Source organism: Miscanthus floridulus, chromosome 18 (genome assembly GCF_019320115.1).
Source record: "Miscanthus floridulus cultivar M001 chromosome 18, ASM1932011v1, whole genome shotgun sequence".
Classification (NCBI taxonomy): Eukaryota; Viridiplantae; Streptophyta; class Magnoliopsida; order Poales; family Poaceae; genus Miscanthus; species Miscanthus floridulus.
This window is the reverse complement of record NC_089597.1, coordinates 74,740,736-74,750,622: the sequence shown is the minus strand read 5'-3', so window position 1 is coordinate 74,750,622 and position 9,887 is coordinate 74,740,736. Positions and strand designations below refer to the sequence as shown.

General features: G+C 38.5%; 1 non-coding gene across 1 annotated transcript; it reads left to right on the top strand.

Moving 5' to 3' along the window:
• Positions 1-9,538: 9,538 nt before the first annotated feature.
• LOC136525106 (small nucleolar RNA R71) lies at positions 9,539-9,645 on the top strand. The gene has a single exon (XR_010776430.1). It is a non-coding gene; the product is annotated as a small nucleolar RNA R71 (small nucleolar RNA).
• Positions 9,646-9,887: the final 242 nt, after the last annotated feature.

The following is a 9,887-nucleotide window of genomic DNA, read 5'->3' as shown; positions in this document are numbered from 1 at the left end:
GGGCATATTTTTCTCACTACCATGATTATTCTCAAGGATCAAGATATAGATGTGATCTTGGGAATGAATTGGATGTATCAGCATAAGGCTATTATAGATGCTTTGAATAGGACATTAAGGGTGAGTTTGCCTGATAGTAATTCTTAGCTTCTTATCCAACTTCCTACCTTAAGGAGATTAGTGGAAAGAGTTTGTGCAACTTTTGTCAAGGAGATTAGAGATATCTCGGTAGTTTGTGAATTCCCTGATGTTTTTCCTGAGGATTTACCCGGTCTACCACCAGATAGGGATGTTTAGTTTAACATAGAGTTAAAGCCTAGAACAGCTCTGATCTCTCAGAGGCCTTATAGGATGCCTCCCAAGGAATTAGCCGAGTTGAAGACTCAGTTACAAGAACATCGTAGGAACCTAACTTTTCCGTTAACCCTACCTTGTGTTTTACAAATTTTATCGCTTTTGCTTTTATATACTGCATTAAGTGATTAGGAGTCAAGTGGAAACCTAATTGGTGCATTACCAACCTTGTTTTTCCATATCTACCTTGTTACTAGTTTTAATTCGTAAATACCTAGTTATGCTTAGTCATGCTTAGTCAGGTGATTACCTGTCACCTGCGAGTTTTAAATGGATCTTTGGTTACTTATGTTATCATGAGATATGAGCATGTGAAGTAATAAATCTAGACCAGGCAGACTCGGTGTGTGAGAGCCACAAGACATGGAGGTCTTGTGAGTGACTTCTTTCCGCCTGTGTCGATTAAGGTCCATCCATTGTTGAACTGTGTGAGATGAGACTTTGTAGTACTAACCACATACTCCGGTAAGCCTTAACTTGGCTATTCTATTACGAGAATGGCTACTCGCGCACTAGGAGTGGAGAGATGGCGGGAATAGCGTGTACCCACATGGTAATGGGTTGGATTGGTGGAGTACTGTATTCTCGGATGGCGTGGACCCGTTTTTGTTTTAGGAGACCTGAGGGTAGGTTGGTATATATAGGTTGGGGACCTACATATGTTGTGTGGTCTGGAATCCCTAGCTGGGTTTATAATCGGTTTGAATCATCGTTGCTCCTCGGTTATGGAGACTCAACTCTCTATTCATCATCGTAGTTAATAACTGAAACTTGAGTAAGGTTTGAGAAAGAGTTGATATGAAGTTCATGATCTCATTATGGATCGTGGCAGATTCATATGTGGTTCTTAGAAAGTTTTATATGTTGAAGTAAAGAATTTTGTTAAAGAGCTTTTACACAAAAGAACTTTGATTATTGCTAAAGCCATACCTTGAATCACTCAGCCTGCATTCCTGAGTCTTAGTTTTTATTTTGGTTAAGTCTTGTTGAGTACTTTTGTACTCAGGGTTCGTTGACCCTTATTGCAGGTGAGCCTCACGAGCAGGTCTATTTTGGACCTTGCTGCATGACTGTTGTTCATGTTGATGATGATAAGTGAATGTGTGATCCTTGGGCAGGATGCTTATTTTGTGTGTTTGTATTATGATACTAATGCCATTCCACTACTACTATGGTTTGTAATAATAATCGTACTCAGTTTGTAAGGTTTGAAACAACTGGTTTGTAAACTAAGTTACTGTAAGACTTTCACTATTTTATTCTGATGTAGTTATTTGAATAAATGTTGTAATACTGCAATGACTTTGTAATGTGATCCTGCTCGGAAATCGTGGATGATTTGGGGTTCCCCGAGGACACCTGACAGACTTAAGTTACTAGGAACATATGCATAGTTGTCAAAGGTCGTTGGACAGTGACAAGTGCATGTGGGTCCTATAATTTTGGAGGTTCTGTCACATGCCTATTCCCAATCAAGTCCCAACTCCAATAAGATCCAAATAAGCACCAATTGGGACTGATGTGAGTGACCTCTCTCAAACCCTCAAGTTTTTCAAAAATATTTTGCCTTAGGCTATAATTCTTTTTAAGAAAATAGGCAATAAGAGGGCAATTGAAGATAAACGACAAAGCAACATTCATGCATATGCCATGAAATACTTGAAAATAAATCTAGTTGCTTGTCAAGTTTGATCCAAGGTTAAGCTTCTTCACACGCTTTACGGCGGTCATCTTAACCATGTTAGACAAGCCCTATATGCATTACCAAAAATTAAACATGTTGTATATTACAATGCAATGCAAGAGACAACATAAGCTCATTTTTAGTGAAGTTACTAAAATCAAGAACATTGAGCTCATTCCGTAATCGACAAAAAGTCACCTCATCTAGCGGTTTAGTGAAGGTATCCACCAATTGATCCTCAATCCTTACACCTTCTAATGATATATCATTTTTAGCAACATGATCTCTAAGAAAGTGATGGCGGATATCTATGTGCTTGGTGCGAGAGTGTTGAACCAGATTATTTGCAAGTTTTACCGCACTTTCATTGTCGCACAAAAGAGGTACTTTTTCTAGAACTACACCATAGTCTAGCAAAGTTTGCTTCATGTAAAGTATTTGTGCACAACAAGCACCTACGGCAATGTATTCCGCTTCGGTGGTGGACAAGGCCACACTATTTTGTTTCTTAGAGGACCAAGACACAAGTGATCTACCAAGCAAATGGCACCCTCTGGATGTGCTTTTTCTATCAACTTTGCAACCGGCAAAATCCGAATCGGAATAGCCAACTAATTCAAATATAGCTCCTTTGGATACCAAAGGCCAATGCTTGGTGTGTGCTTAAGATACCTAAGGATTCTTTTTACGGCAATTAAATGAGTTTCCTTAGGATTAGCTTGAAATCTTGCACACCTACACACACTAAACATGATGTCGGGCCTAGATGTGGTTAAATATAACAAGCTACCAATCATAGAGCGGTAGATAGTTTGATCAACTGTGTTACCTCCCTCATCTTGGTCAAGATGTCCATTAGTTGGCATTGGTGTCTTGATTGGCTTACATTCATCCATCTTGAATCTCTTGAGAAGATCATTTGTATATTTCTCTTGAGAGATGAAAATCCCTTCTCTCATTTGCTTGACTTGAAAACCAAGAAAGAATGTAAGCTCTCTAGTCATTGACATCTCAAACTCCTTTGACATCAATTCACCAAACTCTTTGCAAGAATTTCACAGGGGTGGACTCGTAGGTACGGTAGACGAACGAGGTGAGACATTTGTCACAGACGCCATGGTTTCTGGACAGGGGGCAGGACGTCGCACAGATGGGGTAGGACGTCGTAGCGAGGGGGTGCAGGATCGCAGCAGGCAGAACCATGGGCCCATGTTGGAATGTCGCACCAAAAAGTGTCCACTCTTTAGTCTTTTTAGTTGTGGGAGATATAGATAGAGATAGATATATAGATATAAATATAGATAGATTAGATATAGATGTATATATAGAGTATAGATATAAATATTGATATAGACATAAATACTACTCCCACCGAGTGGTGGAGCTTGGATTTTAACCTTGGGTATTACCACTCCCACATCAAAAAATCAATCTATAGGTTCTAGACTTCTAGATGCAAATTGCAGTTGCATAAACAATAGAACAAGTAAATAATTCACCATGTGTCAAAATTGCAGTTGTGTTTTTTTGATGTTGTGGGCTCGACTTGAACGAAAATACTATATAATATTGCATGGTGCTTGGGAGGAACCATCGATTCCTCCCATCAAAAATAATTGTCATAGGTATTAATTAGAAAAAATAATTAATTATAATTAAGAGCAGTTCAGTACTTGTGTGCCTAATCTCTAACTCCTAACCCAAATCCACGCAAGCTGCTCCGTGTGTCACGACTCGCAAGATATCGCCGCCTCATGCTCGTCGCTCGCCTCGCCGCCTCCCTACTCGCTCTTGGTATTTATTAACTTGTCACTTATTTTAGTAGCCACCAATTAATTACCTACATCTCCTAACATTATTTTACTATGTTGTCATCCCTAGTGATGGTGCCAGAGATGCTTATTGGTACTGCTTAGCATCACTACTAGAATGATACTAAGTAGTTCTTTATCATTTTATATGACTAGAAAGAATATAAAGATATATTAATGAAAAGAAATCTGCAAGCGCACAGATAATTATACCATTGTAGCACATCACCCAAGAGTATTCCAAGTATTGTTATTTATATTTTACCACAAGAAAGGTCTATCATGCACAAGTATTGATAACTTATACCGTTGATGGAGAAGTAAACCATAGCCAATATTCTACTCATAACAGAGGTAAGTCATAGGATAAAAGGCATAAAAAGTATTAATCAATGATGATGATAAATCACTCAGAGTACTCATTTCTATGGCATTAACATGGTCAGGTAGAATATTATAGGAATAATTCCTTAGTTATTTTTAATTACAAGTCAAAGCATACATTGATTAGTACAATTACACCTAGTAATCATGGCTAAGATCATCTTTATATCTACACATAAGGGATATTACTAAGGAAGATTAAGAACAAAGCTTGCCCTTCCTTCATAACCACATCCTACGTGCTACTTATATCGGGGAGTGGACTACAAAAGACTCAACGGGAGTGTCACATCCGTGATCTATCACATGGCCCGGAATATAGGGTGTATCCATAGGTAAACAACGTATAAGCACCATGCTTACACAATGTCGACCACTCACCCCGTGTACTTTGGAGCGAGCGCTTTGTGAACTTATGCATAAACATAATGATAAACTAGCTATACTAAGTATATAAACAAAGTAGATGATGAACATTATAATAAAGAACATGAATAAGATGAATACTAATATTGTCATAACAATTATAGCAAGCATATAAAAATAATGGAGATGCAAAAAAGAGGGTGTACAAGGATTATACCAAACCACGCTCTTGACATGATTGGGAATCCAAGCGAAGCCTGCTTGCCTCCCTCTAGACCTAACCTAACTAGCTATGCCCTAAAATTGATGGAGCTCTAAGGATGATTAGGGTTTCTGTCTTCTCAAATGACTTGATGCCTCAGGGGGTGGAAGGGACTGATATATATAGCCTAGAGCATCAAACAGTGAGCCCTTGGATCAAACCAACTTAAGGAACGACATAAATGTAACTTAGGAGGCGGTGGAGAACCAACATTGCAATGCGATGACTGATAGGTGGGCCCAGGGGCTAGGGCAGCCTATAGGTGTGGTCGGTCGGCCTCACCTAGTAGCCTCTGCCTCTGTGCCTTGGCGTGGTGTCCTCTAGTGTCCTCTGGAACCTTCTAGTGTCTAGTTTCATGGCGAATAAATGCAATTAAATCTGACATGTAGGTCCACCTTGATGGTTTTCTAGTTAAACCGTATAGAAAATACAAATTCACCAAAACTCATGGAATTTATTAATTTAAACCCCTACACCTTTGTTGGTGATCATATTTATGCTCTTATTCATGTTTCTTTGATAGTTTATAATGGTTGTTAACAACCATCAACAAGCTTCCTCAGGCTTTACCTTTGCTAGTCCCTAGCAAAATTAAACTTAGCAAAAATTGGATTAGAAGTTGCTTCAATGCTTTCACTCCTCAAAAGTACACATGCGTTCAAACAAGAATTCTTCTCTGGATTAGAATAAATCGATCTGACTTTCAAACTCACCCATATTACGTTAAACCATTGGGCTTCTTAGCCTTCACTTAGGTCTTGAGCAATCGAAAGACAGAACGATCAAGTCAAGCACTATGTCTCAAGTTCTTTGTTCAACCAGTATTCTGGAGTTTTTGTAAGTTTTCAAAATAAAACTCAGAGCTTCCATTATATGACACTCTCAAGTCTCTCAATATATGTGGTATTTATGGATCCTTACCAAAGGCAATTGTGATGTTATGCCTTTCTTTTCCTACAACTAAAGCTTATATGGAGCTCATAGGAGTGGAAAAAGCATGAAAGAGCATACTTGTAATACATATATTGTAAAGTCAAACCTCGGATCCAAAGAGAGTTGAGTCATACAATCAAATTAAGATGTGCATGCGTGTGAATGTATGGTATATATATGGTGGCTAACATAATTCTACTTTGCTCCTTGAAAACTTATCTCTTTTTTTGGAATTTGGAAACATAACCTTGCAAGAAAACATGTGCTATCTTATTCATCTCTTTCTTTCTTCTCTTTTTTTCAGGCGAGCATCTGAGTACCCATTGTTTTAGATATCTCGGACACTTGTCCATTTTTTAATACTCTCTCTTTTTTTGAATAACTTTTGCATAGCCACATGTTTCTTTTTTCTGCAACAAAATCTTTTTGAGAGATAGCAACAAGAACTATAGAGCATTTATCAGGGGGATATCCTATAGGGTATATTTTTTTGTGTTTACTCCTAGTGTAGGAGTAAAACATTTTTTGGGTGGATCTAAATGGAATGACATATTTTTTCGCCTAGCCCTAGAGTACGAGTAGTGCATATGGGGGTGGTGTGTACGTGATCTTGATTTTAAAAGCATGACAAACCTCTCATAAGGGTCAACAAAGCTTGACTAAACTCAATGCAAAAGCAAGCAGCATATATGAGTGAAAATTTTCCTAGTCTAAATATCATTTATGGTTTTGGTAGGAATTCAAGCTTTGTCATACAAGGAACTCATCATGAAGCATTTTTATATTTTTTAAAGATAAATCTCCAAAATTCTAGTATCACTTGGAACAAGATAAACATCAGCTCAAACCTTCTCATATCATATCCGTCAATTACTTAGACTTAGATCAAGCATATGCTACCCATGAGTTTCAAGTTCAGAGTAAAGTCTTATATCAAAACAGTCTTATCCAAAACTCAGGAGAATTCAAGGTTGAAAACTAGGTACTCGAAAGGAATTACGATAGAGCAACTATTCATCATTTCTATTGTAAGAGATTATCTTCAAAGTCCTTTTATTTATTTAGCTCTTTTCGTATTTTAAGAAAAATCAAACTAGAAAGAAAACTAAATACACTTTTTATTTAGTTTTCAAGTTTTAAGATCACACCTTATAATATATATATAACTGGCTAAGATAAATTTTTATTTTATTATGCATCTTTTTATTTCTTTAGCTAATATAAAGCAAACTTACTAATAGTAAAACTAAAGGAGGGAAATACTTAGCTAGATACATGGGGGATGCTCCTCCCCCAAGTTGGATGTTGCCGTGGTCTATTGTTGGATGTTGATTGATCTTTCTCAGAGTGGGTTTGTTGGCATATGTCCTTCTCATCCACGAGTGGAGTGAGATGAAGACAACAGAGTGAACTTGCTCTTGATCATGTGAATCATCTTGCAAAATACTCCAACAAGAACAAACTTTTTATTTTTCTTTATATGCTGAAAATGAAATATAACTAGATGTATGCATATACTTTTAACTAATGCAATGCTAATGTAGAAAAGTACATATGCTAAAGTATGAACAATTCATGCAATACTGAAAATAAATATGGATAACTACCGATATTACCTCACGGCAAGGGTTTAGATTTTTAAGTCCTCCGGATAGGATTTTATTCTAGTCTTATTCATTCTTTGGGTGCATCATCCGATCTCGGTGATGAAGACCCTAATGGTTGCACCTCTTGTGATTCTGATGATGTCACCTTCTCCTTTCACACCTGCTTGGCCGGTGGGCTTGACTTAGGCGGTGTAGGTTCCTTTTTCACAAATTCTTCAGGTTGTTTATCTTCCTCCCATTCATTCCATAGGGGTTGGTTCCCTTGATGTCGGGATGATCGACGTCTCCTCCTAGAGCGGTTCTTCTTCGGCTGCTCATAAGTAGTATAACTATTGAAATAACAATGTACCTTTTCTCCAGGGAATTAGAAGTGGACTTGTCTAGATCCGACATAGATGATTGCGTTGGTGGTGTTGAGGAACGGTCTTCCTAGGATGATGGGTTTATCATCATCTTCTTCTTCCATGTTCAAAACCATGAAGTCAGCAGGGGCAAAGTGGTCGTGTATTCTTACCATAATGTCCTTTGCTATTCCTTCTAGGAATTGGATTAATTGGTCCACCATCTGCAACTGCATATATGTAGGGTACAAGGGTTCGTTACCAAATAAATATTCATATATTACCTTGGATATTATGTTGACATCCGATCTAATGTCGCAGAAGGTCTTATGGAAGATTCTTTGTCCAATGGTACACTTGATCGTCGATACACCAGGATCATCCTTCTTGGCAAGGAATGGTGAAGCGAGAAGGTGGTCGTACTCTAATCTGAGTGTGTTGATCATGTTGACTGATTCTTCTTGTGGCCTGCCTAACCTTGTTCTTCCTTCTTCTTCTATTGTTCTTCTTCTTAGTCACTATTGTATCTTCAGACAGATACGACGTCTGTGGATGTCTAGGAGATTGCAGGATATGATTCTTGAAAGAAAACTTCTCATTTTTATCCTTGATTGTAAAACAGATCTTGGCACTGTCCACATAGATGATGGCCTTTGTGGTGCTCAAGAAAGGTCGGCCCAAGATGATGGGTGCCCTTTCATCTCCACCTGTTTCTAAAACCACAAAGTCTATAGGAACATATGATTGTCCCACTCAAATAATGGTGTCTTCAAGAACTCCCTTGGGGTAGCAGAGTGACTGATTTGCAAGCTACAAACACATATTTGTGTACAACAAAGGATCTCCTAGGATTTTCTCATAAATTACCTTAAGCATGATGTTGACACTTGTTCTAAAGTCACAAATAGCTTCTTGGAAGATGTGAGGTCCAATGGCGATGGGGATGACAGGTCTCCCAGGATCACCTTTCTTGTTGGGTAGGGAATAATCTATCCACCTTCCTATCGATGGCTCCATGTAGTAGTAAGCTATATTGTGAATATCGATAAGATTTGTTGTTTCTAGATCTTTCGGTTTCCCTAGAATCTTACCTTTGTTGAACAGAGAAACAGTAGCCACCAGCTGAGCAATTTGCGATTCTATCATTTTATTAAAGCTATGCTGGTTCTTAATGGATAGAAGCAAAGCTATCCATTCTATTACTTATATTTTCTAGAATTTTATTATTGGTAGCTACCTTCTTAGATAATCCTTCCATGGGTCTAGATTGGCTAGCAATTAATTCTCTCAAGGGTGGTTGATTGAAATTATTATAATTGTTACCTTGAGGGTTACCTTGGTAGTTACCTTGGTTGTCCGACCTCTGTTGCTAGTTCCATCCATGATTTTGTTGAGGGACGATAGTAGTTGTTGTTGACAAAGTTCACATCCTCATGAATTTCAGGGCAGTTGTTCCCTGAATGCCTAGTGTTGCCACACACTTCACATGTCATGCGGGAATCATGAATGTGCATGACTTCTTTCTTCTCATTAGCTCGGTCTTCGAGCTTCTTCATCAGCAGTCCATCTTGGCAGACAACATGTCTACCTCCTTGAATTGATGCATACCTCCACATCTCTTTTGGATCTGAACATGTTCTTCATTCTAACCTTGGTTGGAGGCCATCTTCTCCATGAGAGCTATCATAGTTGGAAGTGTGAGTGACAAGAAAACACCTCCAGTAGCAGCATCCATAGTCTCATGGGTACTGTTGGTTAACCCATGGTAGAAGGTTTGCATGAGTAGCCAAATTTCTATTCCATGATGAGGACATTATGCATTGTAATCTTGAAAGCGTTCCCATGCCTCAGGGATAGATTCATCATGTTGTTGCTGAAAACTTGAAATTCTCCCACACAGAGCATTGGTCTTGCCTAGTGGGAAAGAACTTGGCTAGGAAGGTAGTGGAGCTGTTATCCCATGTAGTATTCCTATCTTTGTTGGCATAGAACCACTACTTCGCCTTCCCCAAAAGTGAGAATAGGAAGAGGTGAAGTAGTATGGCATCCTTGGTTACTCCTTTGATGGTGAAAGTGCTACAGATCTCCAGGAAGTGTTGGAGATGTGCACTCGCATCTTCATGTGCCTTTCCACAAAACTGGCTT